Here is a 22,231-nt window from a genome sequence, read left to right on the forward strand (position 1 = left end):
AGCATAAGTATATTAATAATGTCGATAAGTAATGACTAACCAAGTGTTACGTCAGTGTTATCTGTGCGCTCATTAAGAAGTTAAATCATTCCGATGATAAATTCGGAAAATTCAAATATTATGTTACGTAAAATATAATAAATCACTGCTATACACAGTTACACGTAGAAAGAAATAAACGATTGCAGAAATATAATATTTCCATAGGAACTAACTAGTTTATAACATAATATATCAAGTATTTGATAAGAAGAAGTACGATTGGATCATTCATTTAAGTTTTCCAATAAGAGGTAAATTTTTAGGAAAATGCAGTCGTTCGAATGAAAGAACTGAAGCAGGCGTGGTACATCGATCTGCAGAAGACTTAATTAAATGTGCAGGTAATTAGATAATGGATTTAAAATCTAATTGAGATATACAGCCAGTCGTATCGTCCAATTGTCTGTATGGTTTGATAAGGGGAAAACAAATGAAAAAATATTTTTCCTATCTACAAAATCAGACTGGAAATATACGCTCAAAGGAGCGAGCACTCATTTCTTCCACTTGAACTGGCATATTCAAGCGCGCATAAGAGCACTCACGGATGGAGAGAAATAATAACGAATCGTTTAATTCGAAGGTACTCGACGATACATATGGGAAATTGTAATACGCAAATGCATTTTTATCAATTGCCTATTAAAACGTATTAACAAGAGAATTCTGGCTACGCAGTAAATGAATTTGTTGATATTACAATATTACTCTAAAACGTAAATTAATATTCTGAATATTTTTTAAGTACACGATGCGAATGTTATGACAAACAATTAAGAAAATTAATTCAACATTTCTTCTACTTTCAATTTAATCGAATGTAAATGAAATATTATGAATATTTTCTCAGTACACGATACGAATGTTAGGACAAACAATTAAGAAAATTAATTCAACATTTCTTTTACTTTCAATTTAATCGAATGATTACTTAATTTAATTTGATGGAGTAACCATGACGAGGTGACGTAAACTTGGAACAAGTCGATAAATCTTTTGTACATCTACAGGTTTAATCATTCCAAAAGTTAAACCTATCTTAAATTCATTTCGGTATTTTTAAACGTGAACATAATATTTACAATCACCTTCGACTTCTTCATCCCCTGTATCACCTTTTTCTTCTTCTTCATCTTCGACATGGATTCGCAAATCTTTTTTGGAATAATTCGCCTTAATATTTTCTTTGCCGTTCCTAATCTCACTCATGGCATTGAAATAAATATTATTACGGTATATATAACTTTCTAACTAAATGCTATCCAAATTAACATTAGTTCGATATCCAAGAACACTGTTAACGTTAGGATTGATCTCCATTTTCCCTTTTCGACTGCTTTGAATTCTTCTGAGGGTGGAACAAGATGTAATCAAAAAAGATTCCGCGAAGAAATCTTCTTTCTTACAAAGGAATATACCCTCATTAAAGTAAAAATTTCACTTTGACCCACGATCCGCACGAACCATTGGATGTCCCTTCGAAGGACCTGTCCGGACTCAATCGATTATACCCTCTGACCGAAGCCGCTTACCTTTTGATCCTTTGAAAGGAGTATATTCCCTAGCCTCGTACCACCATTCGAGAGTAGCATAGTGAAACAGAACTATTTCGATTTCGAGAAAGTTCTTCGTTGTGACCATTATAAGTTTTGTCTTCCTATTTTTCTTTCTGTTTAATATCGAACATCTGACGAACACGTTATACAAGGTATTACGGATAAGTTAGAGTCACCGTCTTTATTTCAAAAGGAAATGCCTTGCTATTGTTTTCAGCATGATGATTTTTGTTATTCCCTAGAAACATTAAAAAAATTTTGAAAAATGTTGATAAACTTAACTAATACAATATAAATCGAACGATACGTTTCTTTTTCTGATTTTTTCAAATTCGACCTATAACATAAAACAGCACGTCACTGTGGATGAATTTTAAGGACAAACTGAACGTTTCAAACGACGATTAGATACTTCTTATAACGATCATTTCGCCGATTATACAATTTTTATTATGAAAAAAGAAATTGGAAGAAAGAATTGTTTGCATAAATAACATTTTTGGCCAAAGTTAGTCAGGTGGTAATTAAAAATGTCGGCAATAATGTTCACAAGATATTTTTATTATGAAAAAATGACAACGAAAAATGTATTCCTTTTCATTTAATATTATCCCTTGGGAGAGTGCGATGAATTAATCAAAACAAAAGCAATCATTGCAATATGTAATTATGCTATATGGCGGATTATTTCTTATGGTAATTAATAGGAGAGGGCAGTTGTAAGGCGAATTAAAAGAGATTGGTCGACAAATCCGTTTCCCCCACTACTACAATTTCCGGTTCTTTCGACGGCGGGATAGGAAGTTGTAATTGTCCGGCGTAAAACGCATGCAAATGGATTACGCGAAAAGGAAAATAAATAATACGAATGATTTAATGTAATACATATTCATTATCACTATGTAATAAAAAAAGAAAGAAGCTTGTTAACTTAATTAATACAAAGAGAATAGAACGTAATATTACGAAACAAATTTTAAGGAATATTTCTTGCTGCAAATTAATACTTATAGATGAATATTTTTAACGATAGAAGCGGGAAAAAATTAATAGCCGATTAGCAAAATTACTTATATAATTTCTATATGTAAATTTTAAAGAAAAAAGCGTTAAAATAGAGAAAGGAATGGAAGGTAAAAAAAAAATTATTGTCCAGTTAATGGGTGTACATTGTGAAATTTATTTCCTCCCGTACCGCGTCTTTTCGGCTCTTTCTATCAGGTAATACGTGGTATTGATTATCTGCATAGAATGTAATAACCCTTTCCATCGCGCATGGCTTCAGAAATTACCTCAGTCATCTAACATGGCGATCTGCGAAGGGAACTCGCTTGTAGAAGTCATCCTTTCGATAATTTTTGAACGAGTAATACGTAAGTAAGTGCTTAATTATCACGTATATACTTCATACGTCGCAAATTCTAACTGATAAGCAATTCAAACGGTAGAATTTCTTCTTTCTAGTCTTTTGTTCCTTATCGATATAAAGTAAATTTATCTGTATTCGTTAGTAATTTATTATAAAATTTCAATACTATATTACGAAAATGAAACTGATTTTTATGATCAATCACATCCTAATTATTATTTTGTTGTTTCTCGTAGAAGGTACTTTATATCGCAAAAAATGGCGTGGCCCGATTTACCTTTGATGACTGGACAATTTCAATGAACAATTGAACGTCTACCCTGTCTTCACCAATCTAAGAATTTTAATTTATTTCAGAGTTATACAAGACTAAACGAAGATGAAAGCAGTTCCAAGAGCCCAGAAGTATTGCAGAGGAGCCTAGTTGACCGATATCTGAATTATAATTACGTTCAAAGAAGCTACATGGATTTCTACGTTCAACGTGATAATTAAACATTCGACATCTGAAATGAAACACACGTACATCGGTACTTCCTGTTTTTCCTTACATCAGACGATATGTCCTATTTGGATAAGACAAATATCCGACCGTCAACCAGGTTAGGAAAGGAAAACGTTTTTCTCTTCAGTCTTATGTTTAAATGGTAAATCAATCAGTGCTGTTTTTATCAAATATTAAGATATTTTAGAGATAAGATATAAATTTTTTATTCTAAAGTGTAATATGGAATATAAAATTTATATCATAGGTACATTTTTCGAAAATTTATTGAATTTTTACACAGATTTTATCATGGCGACGAGAGTATTTCTATCGATGAGTGGGTTATTAGGTCTCTTACCTTAAGCAATTTTAAAGGTATTATTTCAATATAAATCAATAATCCGTATAATTTTCAACTGCTGTAATAAAGAATATTCGATATAGGAAACAAGATGCTTGATGTAGGAGAGGAGGTAAATAATAATAAATGAATAAAATATCCTCTATTTTTTTTATAGAATTGTGCGTTACTTGTTATTCGTCATTTAATGTGTCAGATGGTAAAAACGGCGGAGGAAGATGATGCTGCTTGCGAATTTATTACAAATCTTGCCAATAATCTGAAACCCAAGTTGGTGAGAGAGGAAGCTAATTATCTAGTGTATGAAAGCAACATGTTACTATTGCTAGAACAATAATATAACAACCATCGACTTCAATATTGAATTTAAATAAACGAGGTACGAAGAGATCAGATATAAGTAACTCGTCACGTATCTTATCCAATTTTCTATGTTAATTTCTTCTGTTATAATACAGCGCATTGGATCGTGAATGCAGAAGAGTGGTTTAAAAACCAGTTGGAAATTCTAACCAAGGAAGAAACATCGTTAGCTATTGTTCATGTATGCGTTATCTGATTGGGAATACTTAAGAAGAGGAAAAAGAAGAAAAAACATTTGTGCTTGACGACGAAGCTTGGAAAGACCAATATGGCGCTGTTTTATGAAGCTTGGAACAGCGGTAAGAGGAAATGGGAGAGATTTACATTTTTCAAAGGATCCAAACGTGAGCGGCTTTAGCTGGAGCGTATATTCGATTGAACTCGGAAAGATTTATTGAAAGGTCGTCCGAAGTTTCACATGGGGCAAGAATCAAAGGTGACTTGACATGAAACTGCGGGATGTATATAATACAGAATAATTTAACAGACTGGAATAACCAAAAGATTCACCGTTTTTGGAAATAATGACTAGCAGTGGAATACTTTTAAATTAAACGTGAAATAGGAAGTCCACGTTCACGTCATCGTTATTCCATTGATTGAAATTAAGTATTCATCCGATATAATTAAAAAGAGAGAAACGTTGAATTTTATATTCCAATTTGTTTGTCATGATATTCACATCTATTTAAAAAATATTCGTAATATTTAATTAGCGTTTTCCATAAATTTTGAAATTGCACGAAGTAATTTGGTCAGTAGCGCGAATTGCCCATTTAATTCGTTCTGAAAAGGATTTAGTCACAATGAATGTCCGTGATACGTTCTCCCTTACTTATCATTAAGTACCTTCCTTTTAAATCTTTCGTTATTAACTCTCTTCATCTGCGTGCGCCCCTATTTGCGTCAGTCGAGTGGCCGGGATGGAGTATGCTGTTCTGTGTTCGTGGGTGCGTCTAACTGCTGGCTTATGTTGATAATAAGGAAATAATTCTTTCATTTGCTTTTCTTTCATCAGACCAAGCAGATAATTGATGTTTAGCTGTATCATTTAATTACCTATGTAGATTCATTGTTTGACAATACAGTCACATATTTTGCAGAGTAATGGACTATATTCTTAGATATCAATTGATTTGGAACATAATATAGGAAATTTAAGATAACTAGAATTATAACGGGGTTATTATTTTGCATTCTCCAATAGGAGGTAATTTTCTAGAAAAATGTATTCGTTCATATGGAAGAATCCATTCTTCCTACTACATCGATCTGCAAAAGACTTAATCAGGGAATTAAATCGTTCAGCTAAATGGATAATTGAATTATTCCGCTAGTCGTTTTATGGAATTGTCTGCTTTGTTTGATGAAAGGAAGACTAATGAAGAAATACCTTTCTTGTTTTCAAAATAAGGGAGCAAGTGTACGTTGACACGCGCACTCATTCCCGCCCACTTGACTCGCGTACGTAAACACGTACGTGCACGGATGGAGGTAATAATAAATCGTTTAATATGATAAGGCTGGACAGTAGCTATGAGAGAAGGTATTGCGTACGCGCAGATCGTTAAAATCCGATCAATACGTAAATGTCTACCTGGAATTCCTCTTCGGTATTACTTACAGCACGAAACTCACTCGTGTTTGGAAATTTTGCGATTCCCTTAATGAAAAAGAAGTAAATAAGTAAACGGATTGGTAGTCTCAAATTGTATATTACGACATCACGGAATGATGCATAACAATAATATAATACTTTCCTGGTTTCCTGACTAATTAGTCGAGGGATCTATTTATACTACTCGAAGTTTCAATACGAAGTGAGCTCAACTTTGAAAATCTCTTTCCCCAGTTTTATGAATATTTGTTTACTTCATCAAATATCACTATATCGTACGAGGCATACTCATGTACTATTACAAACACATCCTTCTTATCGCTCTCTTTAAGCATATTAGATAAGCATCCAGACCGCTGTGAACGTACTTCTTTTTCATAAGTATACAATAATCATTATTGTAATAATTAATTATATTATAAATAATTACAGTTTTATGATTATTTCAGTTAAAGAAGATCAGAATAATTGTCAATTTCATTGGAAGATTTCCAGATTCATGAGATTATTTTGCGTGTACATATATTATATATTACTGTTACTACATAATTACAGTAGAGGGGAAATTTCTCATCTTTTGCGTTCTAATTAGAGAATTAAAATCCAGAAAGTTTGGTTTTCTAATTTGAAAATGTCACCTTAAACTGTAATTCTTATTACTTACATTATGATATAATGCATTATTATTAATGATTATTTCAATTATTAACGTTATATCGAATTAATTGCTATGAAAGTATTTAAATTAACTCACGTACGAAAATTCTTGTTTCCTCTTTCGTAAATCCAAGTTATATTTAAAAATAGTGTTCCATTACTATTGGATATGGACGATACTACTATTTTCGTATTACGAAATTCCTTTTGTGAAATCTTCTCTTGTAAAATATTTCTTCGTTGGAAGGTATATCTTCTTTGGTATTCTTTGAAAACATTGCATCCAATATTACCTTTCCTTCTTGTAAACACATACCTATTGCTTAAGTTAACAAAGACATCCTTTTCTTTATTACGCAATAGTAATAAAATATATTGCTTCGAATAAAATCCTGTCTCACATTTATTTTTTTATCGTAATATTACTTTCTTTCCTTTTTCTTCTTCGAGAGAACCTCAGAATTATTTAATGATATATCGCAAAGAATTTAATGTATATTGAAGAACCACTGTTTCCACCGCAACTTTTTGAGAAATACATATTTTTCTGAAGTTTTCTATTGTAATGACACAATAAAAGAAATCAAAAGATCGTTCAATTACTAAGTTACATGAAAAGAATATCAGTCGATCTTACGAAAGAGAACGTGGGTTGTGTTTTCACGACAATATGAGCCCTTCTCTGTTTCACTGAAGGAGAATAATAACAAGAAGTTGTATATATAGCGAAATTCGATGAAGTAAACAAGCGATCGTAAAACTGGAGAAAGAGATTTTCAAAGCTGAAATCAGTTCGTACTGAAGCTTCGAGTAGTATAAATAGATCCCTCGAATAATTAGTCAGAAAACTAGGAAAGTATTATGTATTATTATGTATCATTCCGTGATTTCGTAAAATGCAATTATCTCCATATCTGTTTTTTTTTTTTTATTAGAAGATCGGCTAGATGTCCAAATACGCACACGTCTCATGATATAAGATATAAGCGGTGAATAAGAATTTCAAATAGGCGTTTATACAGCCACGTTAGAAAAAATAAATATTAATCTGGAAGAAAACGATAGAAGTGATAGTTATATCATCTATCAAAAAAACAAGAGATCTCATCGATGAAAGAGATGCAAATGTAAAAAATTTTCTTCAAAACTTATCATAGATTTCGTAGAAAATTATAAAGGATAAAATTTTGGTCTGTTTATAACAAAATATGTTCTTTAATATCTACGAATTCATATAAACCAAGCATCTCTATAATACATTATGTGCTTTTAAAATTATGATATATATTTTCAGATGTGAACTACGTTTGTTCGATAAAGTACCATCGATTTGCTGAGAGCTAACGTCCGAAAGGGTTCATGGCAGTTATGGTTATTACGTTTTACGCACATTAATTGCTCACACGAACGGAAAGGTCGAAAATGAAATTAATTAAGGAGTATTGAGCTTCTCTTTTATTAAGGAACAATATCTTTTAATTCGCCATATTACTTTTTTTTTTCTTTTTCCTTCACAGCTTATAATTTGAAATTAATTAAAGAATATTGACTATTGACAATCAATTTTTTTTATTTATCTACTTAAAAATGACTATCATTAAGAATTAATTTCTCCTTTGTTTATCTCTTGAAACTATCATTTTTTTTCCTGTATTACGCAATAATAAGAGATATGAATTCAGAGAGAATCTTTCTCCATATTCATTTTTTTTCCGTTACATCGTCTTTTTCTCTACGTATTTCATTTGAATGCGCTTTACGTAGGTGGATTAAAATTTTTTGTTAATCGGCCGAAAAGGATATGTGTTCGGAGGAAACGAATTTCTCGACCAATCCCTTTTAATTCGACGTAACATTATTCGTTCGAATAGTGGTACGATTAGGCCTTTTTCATGAATACATCTTTTTCAAGGAATCCATGGATGGGGAGTTTTAGCTAGAGGGTATAATCGATTCAAGTCGAAAGGACCGTTGAAGGATTGTCAGACGTTCCATGTGGAACATAATCAAAGTGAAATTAAGATGGAACTGAAAGTTTATCATCTATCATAAGTAAACCTACGAGAACGATATAAAGACTCACCGCTTTTCCAGATAACAATACTAGCCCGAGAATATTTTTAAATTATACGAGAAATGTTAAGGCCATGTTTACGTCATAGTTATTTCATCAATTTAAATTGAGTAGAATATCCCAATAGAAGAAATTTTGAGGTCAGTGTTTCAAATTATTCTTCATATAGTATTCACGATATGTACTAGAAAAATATTTATAATACTTAGTGTACGTTTTTTAGTAATATCGAAATTTGAACGAATTAATTTGCTGTGTAATCCCAACTCTCTTGTTAGTAAGTTTTGATTGGGTCTTACTGAAAATGCATGTACGTATCGTTAATTACTCTCGGATTAAAAGATTTGTTATTGCCTCTCTCCATGCACGTGTGCTCTTGTGTACGCTTTTGTGCACTGACATGTGGACGGGAATACGTGTGTCTTTCTATCTGCGTGTGAACGGACACATGTTGTCTCATTTTGAAAATAAGAATTAAGATCAGAATCATTTGTTTTCATAGAATTTTGATTTCTTTTGCAAGAAATTTGTTCCTCGATCTATATAAATTCAGATAAAACAAATACCACTACATATATTCCTTGGTGTACCAAAGTGAGACTATGTAATATGTTACACTATATACCACGTTTGTGCGACGTTAATACCGCCCTGTTGCTGCTACCAAACGTTCGAAAGGACGCCGAGTATAAAAGGTAAATACGGAATAATATCAAAATAGAAATCATTCTGTGCTTTTCATCTTTTTACCGAAAGAACGAAGAATTGATATGCTTTTGCTTGATTTTTGATAAACTGAATATTATTATTATTATAGTAATAATTATAATATTTCAAGTTAATGTTTTAGATATAATAGAATCGACAAATGAATTATTTTCATAATCGTAATATTTAAACGATAGTATATTCGCTTAAACATTACGAAGATCGTAACGTGCGAATAACATAAAATAATTTTCAGCTAAAATTTAAATAATTTATGATTTTCATATTGGAATAGTTGCATCTGAGTTTCATCGCTGCGTGTAATGTCAATAAAAACGAACATTGGAATGACTTTGACGGTTACCCTCACTTTTTAAAGGTGAAAACTTCAAACTTAATACTTTTGATAATTTTAAACTCATTTAAACGATATAAATGTACGACGAGTTAAACTATCCATTATTTAAGCAGTAGTAGATTCCGTTAAACATTACACGCCACGAAACACCGACGGAATATCAGATAATTTTTATTTATTCTCTGTTGGACTCGAATTTTGAAATGGCCGTTGTTGGCAACATGTAAAGTCAATAAATGATTAGTTTGGTCGGTTACCGAATTAGTTTTCCTTTGTACTCCGACGAATAAACATCGAAGCTCTCTCGCTGCCACCCGCAAAGAATGAAAGTTAGATTCACGTAGGTGTATATAAGAAAATATATTATATAAGTTTTTCTTTAAGGTAATTGTAAAAAAAATGTAATGAACTAACGAAAATATTTGTATCTCTCTCTATGAGTAAACGTAATTAAGCTAGGAATAGATGTACATTGTAGCCATTAATATTTTTCTGTAATGATTTCTTGAATTCTGCGCTCGACTCTTTTCGATGTGTATGTAAGGAACATCAACTTTTCGCAATGTGTGTGGTAACATCGCATCGGAAACTAAGTCTTGCGAATAAAAGGAAATATCGGTTTAACACTTTATATCATTTCTACCCTCTTTATTCCTTGAAAGTAAAGCATTATTATTCTTTACAAGATTTAAATTTATTCAAGATATTTTGGGTAGTTGCCGAGAGGTGCATAGTACACAATGAAGCATAAATCCTTCGCTTTCTATTTTGTCTTTATGTAAATTTTCGTACTTCCTTTATCGATTCGATCGTGTGGAACAATTATTACGTGACAAGGAACAATTATCACTATCATCCAAGAACAAAAAATTGTAAATAAGTACATGGCTATGTACTGATATAAACAATATTGCGATTTGGACGAAGTAATTTGCTGCGTAGCGCGAATTACCCTGTTGATACGTTTCAATAGGGATTTAATGATAGCGAATATACCTATTATTTTCTCCCTTACTTATCGTCGAGTACCGTCGTTTTAAACCTTCGTTATCTCTCTCCATCTGCGTGTGATGTGGTGCGCGCTTATCTGCGCCAGTCAAGTGGCCGGGAATGAGTGCGCGGTCTTGTGTGCGTGTGTACGCAGACCTGTTGTCTCATTTTCAAAAAAAAAAAAAGAAAAAGAAAAGGAATTTTCTAATTTGTTTTCCTCTCAACAAAGCGACTAGACAATTGAATAATACGATAAGCTATATAATTCAATTACTTTATTATTATTATTTAACTGCATCATTTAACTAGCCAGTTAAGTCTTTTGCAAAGCAATGCACCACGTAACTGATTCAATTCTTTCATACGAGCGAGTAGATTTTTCTGAAAATTTATTTCCGAGCGAAGAACAAAAGAATGAGCTAATTATGCACTATATACAAGGTTGCGTATATTGTATTGCGCTATATGGCGTATGTTATGCCCTAAACTAGTTAGTTCTTATGAAAAAATTATATTTCTGCAATCATTTATTATTTATTACGTATAACCGAGTGTAGCAGTGATTTTATTGTATTTCTAGTAAAATAATATTTGTATTTTGCGAATAAATTATCCGAATGATTTAATTTCTCGATAAGCACAGATATAATATAATACTGATATAATAGAGTGCCTAATGTAATAGAGATCTATCATACTTTTTTTTATTTATCGTTATTCAACTAACTGATCGACGTGGCGCTAAGCATAACTTATAAATGTTACAGGAAATAGCTCTCCATGAAATAATCTTTCCTTCTGAATAGAATCTTCTGAATCCTACTGTCTAGGCAATGTCATTGTGTTTTTCACGAAAAATAAATAAATATCAATAAATAAATGCGAAAAAATATTCACTCCCCAAAAAGGAGATAAGCAAAATTAAATTTTTACAAAGTAAAATAATCGAAAAGATATAGTTATGGAGAATGATCGATAGGAAGAATCAAAAGCAGAGATGGAATCAAAAAGAGAAAAGAAGGAAAAAACAAAAAAAGAATTCACCATTTACGATAGTTTCGTTTCAAAGTTATTGGCAGCATTGTAATGAGATAATCGTGGATGACATAATATCTCGTTAATGAATGAAAAATAATGACAGAAATAAATGATAGGAAAACCTTGATTTGAAACTTGAACTTATTGTATTCATTGAAAGGGATTAAAGATTTTGATACTGCATCTAGTAGTCTTCCATGCAAGTTCTTGGAAGATTCAAGAGAGGGAGAATCCAAAAGAATACATAAGCCCCCAATCAGGCGGCATAATGATAAGTGTATCGTACATATCATTTTAAACAAGATGCTCTCGATAAAATAAATCATATTAGTATTTTTTTTTGTTTCGACCTATCAATCTGAATGCATTAGTCAAGGATAATTTATTTTCAAGAGTCAGTTGCCTAAAACATAATTAATGATAAAGGGACATAGAACTATTTTTGTAGTTGCTTTTAAGTTTATTACATACTGTTAAAACTTACATTAGCGATAATTTCGTATAACACTTATTCTTATATACAGATTTTATGTGGATGTGTGTTTAAACATACACACATACACACACACAAACATAACATAATAGTATAACATTTAATCACATTTATATACCTACATATTTATATAATTGTCAACATAAATATTTAATATTTTATGATAAACTATTTATCTCGGAGTATGCATCTCTATGTACATAAATCAATTTATGATTAAAAAGAAAATTAAACCATAAAATAAATTAACGAAAGAAATTTTAATTAAAAAAAAAAGAACAAAAGAAAAAAGCAAATAAATATGTATTCAGAATTCATTCAACAAATGAAAGTTTATGCTTATTTATCTTTCTTCCGAGCAGGAATAATAAATTCTTAAGAGAATTTCTGAAAAATTAAGAGAAAAGTAAATATAAATCAAAAATCCAGTTTACATATACCGCAAACATAGAGAATATGAAATTGTAATACTTTCTCAATACATATTTGTTTGCTTTTTTTTCAGGCTACTTTGTAACAATTATTTTTCTTTTTAACCCTTTGCACTCGGATGTCCTCTTGGAAAGTTCATTAGAAAAATAAGGAAATTTCATAGATAATGATAGCAATGAAAATGGTGTACAAGAATTGAGAGAAAAATTGTCATAAATATCGTAGAAAATTATCTAGAATAAAATGAGGATTCCATTGAAATTTTGTCAATATTTGTCAATAAATTCATATAATATATTTGCTATATTACTACAATATAATTAAATATAATGTAAATGAAATATCACTGTAATATATTCCTTGCTATCAAAGTGGAAGTATGTAATATGTTACACTATATACCACTTTGTGCGACGTTAATACCGCCCTGTTGCTGCTGCCAAATGTTCGAAAGGACGCGGAGTATAAAGGGTAAATACGGAAAAATATCAAAATAGAAATCATTCTGTGCTTTTCATCTTTTTACCGAAAGAACGAAGAATTGATATGCTTTTGCTTGATTTTTGATAAACTGAATATTATTATTATTATAGTAATAATTATAATATTTCAAGTTAATGTTTTAGATATAATAGAATCGACAAATGAATTATTTTCATAATCGTAATATTTAAACGATAGTATATTCGCTTAAACATTACGAAGATCGTAACGCGCGAATAACATAAAATAATTTTAAGCTAAAATTTAAATAATTTATGATGTTCATATTGGAATACTTGCATCTGAGTTTCGTAGCTGCGTGTGATGTCAATAAAAACGAACATTGGAATGACTGACGCTTCGCCTCACTTTTTAAAGGTGAAAACGTCAAACTTCAAACTTTTGCTAATTTTAAACTCATTTAAACGATATAAATGAACGACGAGTTAAACTATTCACTGTTTAAGCAATAGTAGATTTCGCTAAACATTACCTGCTATGGAACACAGACGGTATATCAGACAATTTTAATTTATTTTCTATTAGACTTAAATTTAAAAATGGCAGTTGTTGGTAGCGTGTAAAATCAACAAATGATTGACTTGGACTTTTAGATTTGGAGTTACCAGATCAGTTCTTTGTACTCCGACGAATAAACATCGAAGTTCTTTCGCTGCCGCCTGCAAGGAATGAAGAAAATTACATTCACCTACGTGTACATAAGAAAAAATTGTATAAATTTTTCTTTAAAGTAATTGTAAAAAAATGTAATGAATTAGCGAAAATGGCTGTGCCTCCCTCTATGAATAAACGTAATTAAGCAAATTATTATTATTAAAGATTTTGGAAGGTACAATTCATGATAACTCTTAAGACGTAGTATCATATCACTATTGATCGAATGAAATACACTTTTGTAATAACTCTAATTAATTAAAATAGGAGACTGTTAAATGTTAACATCCAAACGTGTTTTTATATTATTGCAAATATTTTACTAAGTTTCCTTAATAAAACACCAACGTATGTACCATTAGGATCAAAAGTGTTAAAGTTCTCTGGTTTTATGCATCATGATATGGGAAGCCAATCTCCGTGATCATTGTCTCCATAGCTGTGAGACTACAATACGATCAAATTAGAAAGCTAAAGCAGAATTCTCACCAATTTTATTACTATAATTATTACTGTTTATGAAGAAAATGAAAAATTACTTACAGCATTTTGCCAGGAATGGATGTATACAGTAGCCATTAAAATTTTTCTTTAATAATTTCCTTCTGTTCTGCAATTGACTCTTTTCGACTTGCATATGGAATATCAACTTTCAGCAATCTGTGGTAACACCGCATCAAAAACCTTTTTCCTTCTATTTCTCTTTATACAAATTTCTATATTTCCTCCGTCGATTCGATCGTGTGAAACAATTACTACGTGAAAAAGAACAATTATCACAATCATCTACGAACAAAAATTAGAAATAAGTACGTACACATATACTGATATAAACGAAGATGGATATAATTATTTCGATAGATCTGTCTTACTAATTTTTCCGAGAAGCTCCATTATATGAATACTGATGTCAATAACGATAATATCAATAGTATATATCACATATATGAACATTCAAATATTTTTAATTTACTCCTTCCGAATAGTTCTATTGGAACTATTACAATGGAATGATTTTCATATTGACATTAATAAATATTGATCCTGAAAAAATTTTGATGCCTTAAATATCTTTTTTTGTTAAACATACTTCAGTCTTCCGAAAATATAAAAAATATTCAATTAATCTTTTAATATACCTAATCAGCGTCCAAATTATTTATGCAAAAATTTGAGTCCATTTTCAAAATTTTATTTTTATCAGAAAAAATGTGAGAATCTCCTTAAAACATTCTGAAATGAACTTTAGATTAACGCAAACGGATGGTATAATAATTGAAAACGAAAACTAATAGGTTTCATCGCAAAAGCAAATGAAATCGGTTCGGTTGCGGATATGTGGCCCGGAAGACAAGTCGTCTCTACGTTCGTCTCTTTGTATGCTTATCATGGAATCATGCATCTCTATTCTAATTGATTAGCTGACCCGCAAACAAGCAATTACTAGTTTCAGACAAGCAATTCACCTAGTTTGTTAGACTCTTCAACAGGTAGTATCATTGAGATAGCAAATACGGAATAATATCACGGAATAACAAACAGATGCGCAACAGTTGGCTCTATATACCATTATACGATTGGATCGTATAAATGTCTAAAAAGAAATATCCTAATTCCGATAACCCCTAATTAGGCTTTCTGCTCGGTTTAATATTACACAATAATTCAAAATTATGCAACAAGTAAAAGATAAATCACACGTAAAATATAGTATCTAATAATAATAAAAATAAGTTAACCATAGCATGAAAAAATAATAAGAAACTACGCAATTTTCTATAATCTACTATAAAACATATTATCGTAGTATTGGATATGAACTTGTATAAAATAGGGCATAACATAACGTCAGTAATATAAACTCATATTTTTCAACTTACATCATATTTAAGATATGTAGGATGTTACAAATTAAATATACACAAAAATGTATATACATTGTAACATAGGCCAATATATAAATATAACAATGAATATATCTGATTCGTCTTTCGACTGAAAAGAATAAAGAAAATTCCATTCAGATACGTAGTAGATAAAAGAGCAAATATATAAATTAATTTTAAACAGAATGTAATGAACTTACTAAGTAATAGGGAATATAATTGTGCTTCCATTGATAATCAGAACTTTTACAACTATCTGTAAAAAAACAAGTAGTACTTAATGAAGCATTACGATTCATAGATCGAAACACACTTTTATAACAATCCGATAATTAGAAAAGGAGATTTAAATATTAACATTCCAAGTGATATTTATATTATTCCAAATATTTCACTAAATTTTCGTTCAAATAACTCGAATTATTATATTTTGTTTAATATTATACGATAATATATCCAAGAAAACTTGCACGGTGTAATATATAGTGTAAAATAATAATAAGACATACAACTTTCCATAGTATATTATAAAACCATATGTCAGTATATTATAAAGTATAGTATATTATAAGCAGTATAGCATTGAACACAAAATTGTATAAAATACAGTATGAAACGTTAATATTAAACGGTATAAAATTCAAATAGCATTTTACTAACCGATAGTGTGTTCTGCAGAATCTTCTAGATACTATCCACTATTTTCACTGGTCAGGAGCTTATATATTATTCTGAATCGTTTCTGTTTGGAATATTATTTGGACACTCGCAGGAACTTGCTGGTAGCACGATTCGAAACGGAATAAACGGTTTATTCAACTTCCGCGGGTGGCTAGCAACATCTCTTATATCGACTCGAGCATGCGCTGTTTCGTTTAACCCTCTCTTTTCTATATATTCACGAAGCTAATATCCACGATTATCTCTTCATAATGTTAGCAATAATTTTGGATCGATATTACCGTTTACGGGAAATTTCCTTTTTGCTTTTATTTCTTTTTTTTCTTTTTGATTCTTTTTTCCCCATTTGATTCCACATGTCATTCACTATGTAAAAATCGAATTGCGTTTATCTACTTCCCGAGGAGGAAAATTTTTTTGGCATTTAATTATTCATATTTATTTATTTTGTGCGAAGAGAATGTTGACATTGACCGAATTGAAATCTATTGACCGAATAACGACGAAAGAAGAACAATAGATCTTTAGGAAGTTGCAGGAAAATTATAAAAGTGTTAGATTCTATGTGCGCCTATTCAGAGAAAAATCGCTGTGCTCGGTTATACGTAATAAAAATAAACTGTTCTCAAATAAAAATTGACAAATAAAATATCTTCCTAGGAATTGATTAATTTTGAACATAATATATGAAATGTTAGATAACTAGAGGTATTATGGATCATTGTTCTCAGTTCTTCTATCAGGAGCAAATTTCTAGGAAAATGTATTCGTTCGAACGGAATAATTAAATCAGCGACGCGTATATGGTTCTGCAAAAGATGTAACCGAGTAATTAAATGAACGATTTAGGTAGATAATTGAGTTGTACAGAGCATTTTATCATCCAGATGTTTGTGTGGTTTGATAAGGGGAAAACAAATGAAAAAATACCTTTTCTCTTCTTTTCAAATCAGACAGATGTACGCTTATAAACCGCGCACTTGTTCCTGACCGCTTGATGTATCCAAGCGCGGAGAAGAGCACTCACGAACGGAGAAAAATAATGATGAATCGTTTAATATGAAGATATTTAATGAGAGAAGATTGTAACACGCATATGCGTTTTCATTAAATAGTTATCAAAACGTGCTAACAAGAAATAATTAATTCGTAATAAATAAATTCGTTGAATTCCAATATTACTTTAAAACGCAAATTAAATATTTTTAAGTACACGATGTGAATGTTGTGACAAACAATTAAGAAAATTAATTTAATATTTCTTCTACTTTCAATTTAATCGAATGATTACTTAATTTAAATTGATGGAATAAGGATGACAAGGTGACGTAAACGTGGAACAAATCGATTTAATTTTTCAAACGTCCCTACAGATTTAATCATTTTGAAAGTTAAACCTACCTTAGTATCATCTCGATTTTGTAGACGAGGGTGGACTCATGCTCTTCATCCCCATCTTCGACTTCTTCATCTCCTCCATCACTCTTCTCTTCCTCTTCTTTCCAACATTGATTCGCCGAACTTCCTTTTTAGAATTATCGTTAATCGCTCGAATATTTTCCTTGCCATTCCTAATCTCACACATGGCATTGGAATAAATGTTATTATGGTATCTATAATTTTCTAATTGCTACCCAAATTAACATTAGTTCGATATCCAACAACACTGTTAACGGTATGATCGATCTTCATTTTCTTTTTTCGACTGCGTTAAATCCTTCTGAGGAGCAAGATGTAACTCAAAAAGATTCCCTGATGAAATCTTCTTTTTTACGAGAAAATATACCCTCATTAGAGCAAAAATTCCACTTTGACTCACGATCCGCATGAACCGTCAAACCTCCCTTTGAAGGGCCTTTCCGAACGCAATCGATTATATCCTCTTACTGAACCTGCTTAACTTTTGATCCTTTGAAGGGATATATTCCCTAGCCTCGTACCACCATTCAAAAGAGACATAGTGAAACAGGACTATATCGATCTCGAGAAGGTCCGTCGTTATGGTCATTATAAATTTTTCCTTCCTATTTTTCTTTTTGTTTTATATCGAACGTTCGACGTATAGGGTATAAAATAAGGTATCACAAGTAAGTTAGAAATAAGGACGATTTTTTCCAGCATAATGATTTATGGTATTCCCTAGAAGCATTAAAAAATTTTGGAACACGCTTATAATCTGAGATAATAAAATATCACCGAATGATAATTTAATGCATGCATGAGATATACGGGTAAGTATTCTTTTCCTCATTTTTTTAAATTCGTTCATTGACATAAACCATCACGTCAACGTTGATGAATTTAAAAAAAAAACCGCAAAGTTCAATGGACGATTAGATACTTTTCATAACGATCACTTCGCCGATTATACAATTTTTATTACGAAAAAAAGAAATCGGAAAAAATATTGTTCGTATAAATATCATTTTAAAAATGTGTATGATAACGTTCACGAGATATTTTTATTATGAGAAAATATCAGCAATAAAATTCATTCCTTTTCATTTAATATCAACCTTTGGTAGGACGCAATGAATTTATTGAGGTAGAAACGTTTGTTAGTATGCAGTTGTTAATAGGCAGTTCGGCGCTGTGGATTATTTTATATGCTCGTTAACATTAAAGGGTAATACTAAGTCGAATTAAAAGGGATTGGTCGACAAATCCGTCTCCCCCACTCATATCCCTTCCGGCCCTTTCAACCGCAGAATAGGAAGCTTTGATTGACTGTCGTATAGCGCATTCAAATGAATAACATGAAAAGGAAAATAAATATAGCGAATGATTTTCTGTATTCTTTATGATATTCATGTATTCTTTATATATGATATTCATTTTCTTTGGCACTGTGTAATAATGAAAGTGAGAAGCTTCTTAACGTAAATGAACAAAGAGAATAGAAGGTAATTTTACGAAACAAATTTTTCAGGTATTTTCTTACTCGAAATTAATACTTGTTGATAAATATTTTTAACGATAAAAAGTGGAAATATATTACTAGCCGATTATCAAAATTGTTTACTTAATTTCTATATGTAAATTGTAAAGAAAAAAGAGTGAAAAAAAAGAAATGAGCAGAAAGAAGAAAAGGAAAATAATTTTTCCAGTTAATGCGAGTATCATTGAGAAATTTACTTATTTACTTTCGAACCATGACATTTCGACTCTTTCTATCATGTAATACGTGGTATTGATTAATGGCCTAGAATGCAGTAATCGCTTCTAACGAGTTCCGCCGCGGGAATTAGCTGGATCTGCAATATAATGATTTGCTGAATAATTTCGCCTGTGAAAATCATCCTGTCAATAATTTTTGAACGAGTAATACGCAAGTAAGTGCTAAATTATCGCGTCTATGTTTCATACGTCCCAAAGGAAACTTACAAGCACTCCAAATGGTACAAACAGTTTCTTCTTTTTCACTAGTCTCTTGTTCATTATTGATATAAGGTAAATTTATCAGTAGTCATTAGTATATAAGTTATTATAAAATATTAATTTTATATTATGGAAATGAAATCGATTTTCGTGATCGATGCCATCTTAATTATTATTTTGTTGCTTCTGGAAGGAGATACTTTACATGGCTTAAAAGGGCGTAACCTGATTTATCTTTTATGACTACATAGTATAAATGAACAATTGAACATCTATCCTAAGTCATCGCTAATTTACGAATCTTAAATTATTTTAGAGATACAAGAGAAAAAACAGAGGCGAAAGCTGTTCCAATACTTCAGAATTATTGCAAACAATCAGAATTGTCTACTAGTTGTCTTTACTTCCAAAGAAGGTATACGAATTTCATTTACGCTCAATTTGATAATTAAACATTCGACTTTCCAAGTGACACACATTAATATTGCCAGTTCCTGTTCTGTACATCCGACAAAACGTCCTATATGGATAGTAAGAATGTTTGACCATCAATCAGATTAGAAAACGAAAACGTTTTTCACTTTAATCTTATATTTAAATGGTACATCAATCAGTGCTGTGTTTATTGAATGGTAAGATATTTTAGAGATAAGATATAAATTTTGTATCCTAAAGTGTAATATGAATTATAAAATCTGTATCATATGTAAGTTTTATAATAATTTATTGAATTTTTACACAGATTTTATGATGGCGGCGAGAGTATTTTTTATTGATGAGTGGGATATTAGGTCTCTAGCTATCCTAAAGGTATTGTATTATTGCATATAAATCAAGAACCCATATATTTTTCAACTATTGTAATGGAGAATATTATAGATATGGGAAGCAAGATGCTCCATGAAGGAGAGGAGTTGAATAAGAATATATGAATAAAAATTTCAATATTTTTTCAAAGAATTTTGCGTTACTTAATATTCGTCATTTAATGTGTCAAATCGTAAAATCGGCGGAGGAAGCTGATGCTGCTCACGAATTTATTACAAATCTTCCAAATGATATGAAGCTGGTGAGAGAGGCACCTTACTATCTGGTGTATGAAAACAACATGTTTTTATTGCTAGAACATTACTATGGCAACCATCTACTACAATATTGAATTTTAATAAAGGAGGTACGAAAATATCATATGTAAGTAACTAGCCACGTATCTTATCCACTTTTCTATGTTAATTTCATCTGTTATAATACAGCGCATTGGATTGTGAATGCAGAAGAGTGGTTTACAAAGCAGTTGGAAATTCTAACCAAGGCAGAAACATCGTTAGCTATTGTTCATGTATGCAATATGTGATTGGGAATACGTAGGAAGAAGAAAAGGAAGAAAAAACATTTGTGCTTGACGACGAAATTTGGAAAAGTCAATATGGTGCTGTCTTATAAAGCGTGGGACGGTGATACGAGGAGGTGGGAGGGATTTACTTCATTCAAAGGTTCCAACCGCGAGCGGCTTTAGCTGGAGTGTCTATGCGATTCTACTGAGAATGATTTGTCGAAGGGCCGTTCGACGTTGCATGCATTAGAAGAGTCAAATGGTAAGTCAAATGGAACTTTGTATTTATCATACAAAATAATTTAACCAACAGGGACGATCGAAAGATTCATCGTTTTTGGAAGTAATAACGTTAGCAGGGGAATACTTTTAAATTATACGTGAAATAGAAAGTCCACGTTCTCGTCATCGTTATTCCACCGATTTAAATGAAGTAATCGTTCGATACAATTAAAAAAGAAGAATTGCTGAATTCCATATTTCAAATTGTTTATTATAGTATTCACTACGTGTACGTAAAAAATATTCGTAATATTCAATTATCGCTATTGAAATTTGGATAGGAATAATTTGTTAGGTAACACGAATGACCTCTTTAGTATCTTTTAAAAGGAATTTCATGATAATGGATGTCCCTAATACGTTCTCCCGTACTTATCGTCAAGGACCTTTCGTTATTATCTCTCTTCATCTACGTATGCTCTGATGCGCGCCTGTCTGCGCCAGGTAGGGTGGCTGGGATGGAGTGTGCTCCTTTCTTATTGTAATAATAAGAAAATCATTTATTTACCTGTCACAGACCAAGCATACCATTGGAGACCGTCTGTATAATACAATTGTCAATTAAATTCATCGTTGGATACATCCTTACTTTTGCAAAACAATAGATTTTTTTCTTAGGAACGAATTGATTTGGAACATAATATACGAAATGTTAGATAACTAGGAGTATAATGGGTTTATTGTTTTGTATTCTCCAATGGGATGTAACTTTCTAGGAAAATGTACCCATTCAAACGAATCAAAATCAAATCAGTCATGGTACATCGATCTGCAAAAGACCTAATCAGGGTACTAAATGATACAGCCAAATAGATAATTCATTTATACCACTAATCCTATCATCGAATTGTTTGCTTGGTTTAATGAGAGGAAAAGTAATGAAAAAGTACCTTTCTTGTTTTCCAAATAATAGAGGAGATGTATGCGGACACGTGCTGTAATCACCCTACTTGAAATGGCGTACGGA

At 31.1% G+C, this 22,231-nt stretch overlaps 4 long non-coding RNA genes across 41 annotated transcripts in view; 2 read left to right on the forward strand and 2 right to left on the reverse strand.

Moving 5' to 3' along the window:
• The window catches only part of LOC127069977 (uncharacterized), a 100,853-nt gene that overhangs the window by 40,636 nt on the left and 37,986 nt on the right, over positions 1–22,231 (reverse strand). The window contains exon 1 of one of the 5 annotated variants that reach the window (XR_007783844.1): positions 1,131–1,584. The exons of 3 other annotated variants lie outside the window; for them this stretch is intronic. This is a non-coding gene — a long non-coding RNA (uncharacterized LOC127069977). Of the gene's footprint in view, positions 1–1,130; positions 1,585–22,231 lie in introns of those variants that run through there. One more of the 5 variants, XR_007783842.1, reaches the window with a different exon arrangement.
• LOC127069982 (uncharacterized) lies at positions 607–10,217 on the forward strand. Of its 8 annotated transcripts, none has more exons than XR_007783876.1 (7): positions 607–625; positions 2,884–2,975; positions 3,325–3,614; positions 3,756–3,927; positions 4,012–4,194; positions 4,274–4,614; positions 7,748–8,348. It is a non-coding gene; the product is annotated as an uncharacterized LOC127069982 (long non-coding RNA). The 8 variants fall into 8 exon arrangements; XR_007783880.1 differs by having other exon boundaries at positions 609–625; positions 2,884–2,971; positions 7,748–8,349; XR_007783877.1 differs by lacking the exon at positions 607–625 and adding an exon at positions 2,801–2,819.
• LOC127070000 (uncharacterized) lies at positions 12,064–18,164 on the reverse strand. 7 transcript variants are annotated; one of them, XR_007783921.1, is made up of 6 exons: positions 17,673–18,164; positions 16,251–17,080; positions 15,791–15,846; positions 14,577–15,699; positions 14,248–14,490; positions 12,064–13,709 (listed from the first exon to the last, which is right to left on the reverse strand). It is a non-coding gene; the product is annotated as an uncharacterized LOC127070000 (long non-coding RNA). The 7 variants fall into 7 exon arrangements; XR_007783922.1 differs by having other exon boundaries at positions 12,066–13,709; positions 16,251–16,637; positions 17,673–18,162; XR_007783917.1 differs by lacking the exon at positions 17,673–18,164 and having other exon boundaries at positions 12,067–13,709; positions 14,577–14,748; positions 14,844–15,699; positions 16,251–17,313.
• LOC127069976 (uncharacterized) overlaps positions 19,118–22,231 on the forward strand; it is a 60,670-nt gene continuing 57,556 nt past the window's right edge. For 19 of the 21 annotated variants that reach the window (XR_007783808.1, XR_007783816.1, XR_007783814.1 and 16 more), the window contains exons 1-6: positions 19,439–19,603; positions 19,966–20,064; positions 20,141–20,281; positions 20,392–20,459; positions 20,529–20,823; positions 20,903–21,244. This is a non-coding gene — a long non-coding RNA (uncharacterized LOC127069976). Of the gene's footprint in view, positions 19,175–19,438; positions 19,604–19,965; positions 20,065–20,140; positions 20,282–20,391; positions 20,460–20,528; positions 20,841–20,902; positions 21,245–22,231 lie in introns of those variants that run through there. The other 2 variants (XR_007783811.1, XR_007783809.1) reach the window with 2 other exon arrangements.

Source organism: Vespula vulgaris, chromosome 17 (genome assembly GCF_905475345.1).
Source record: "Vespula vulgaris chromosome 17, iyVesVulg1.1, whole genome shotgun sequence".
Classification (NCBI taxonomy): Eukaryota; Metazoa; Arthropoda; class Insecta; order Hymenoptera; family Vespidae; genus Vespula; species Vespula vulgaris.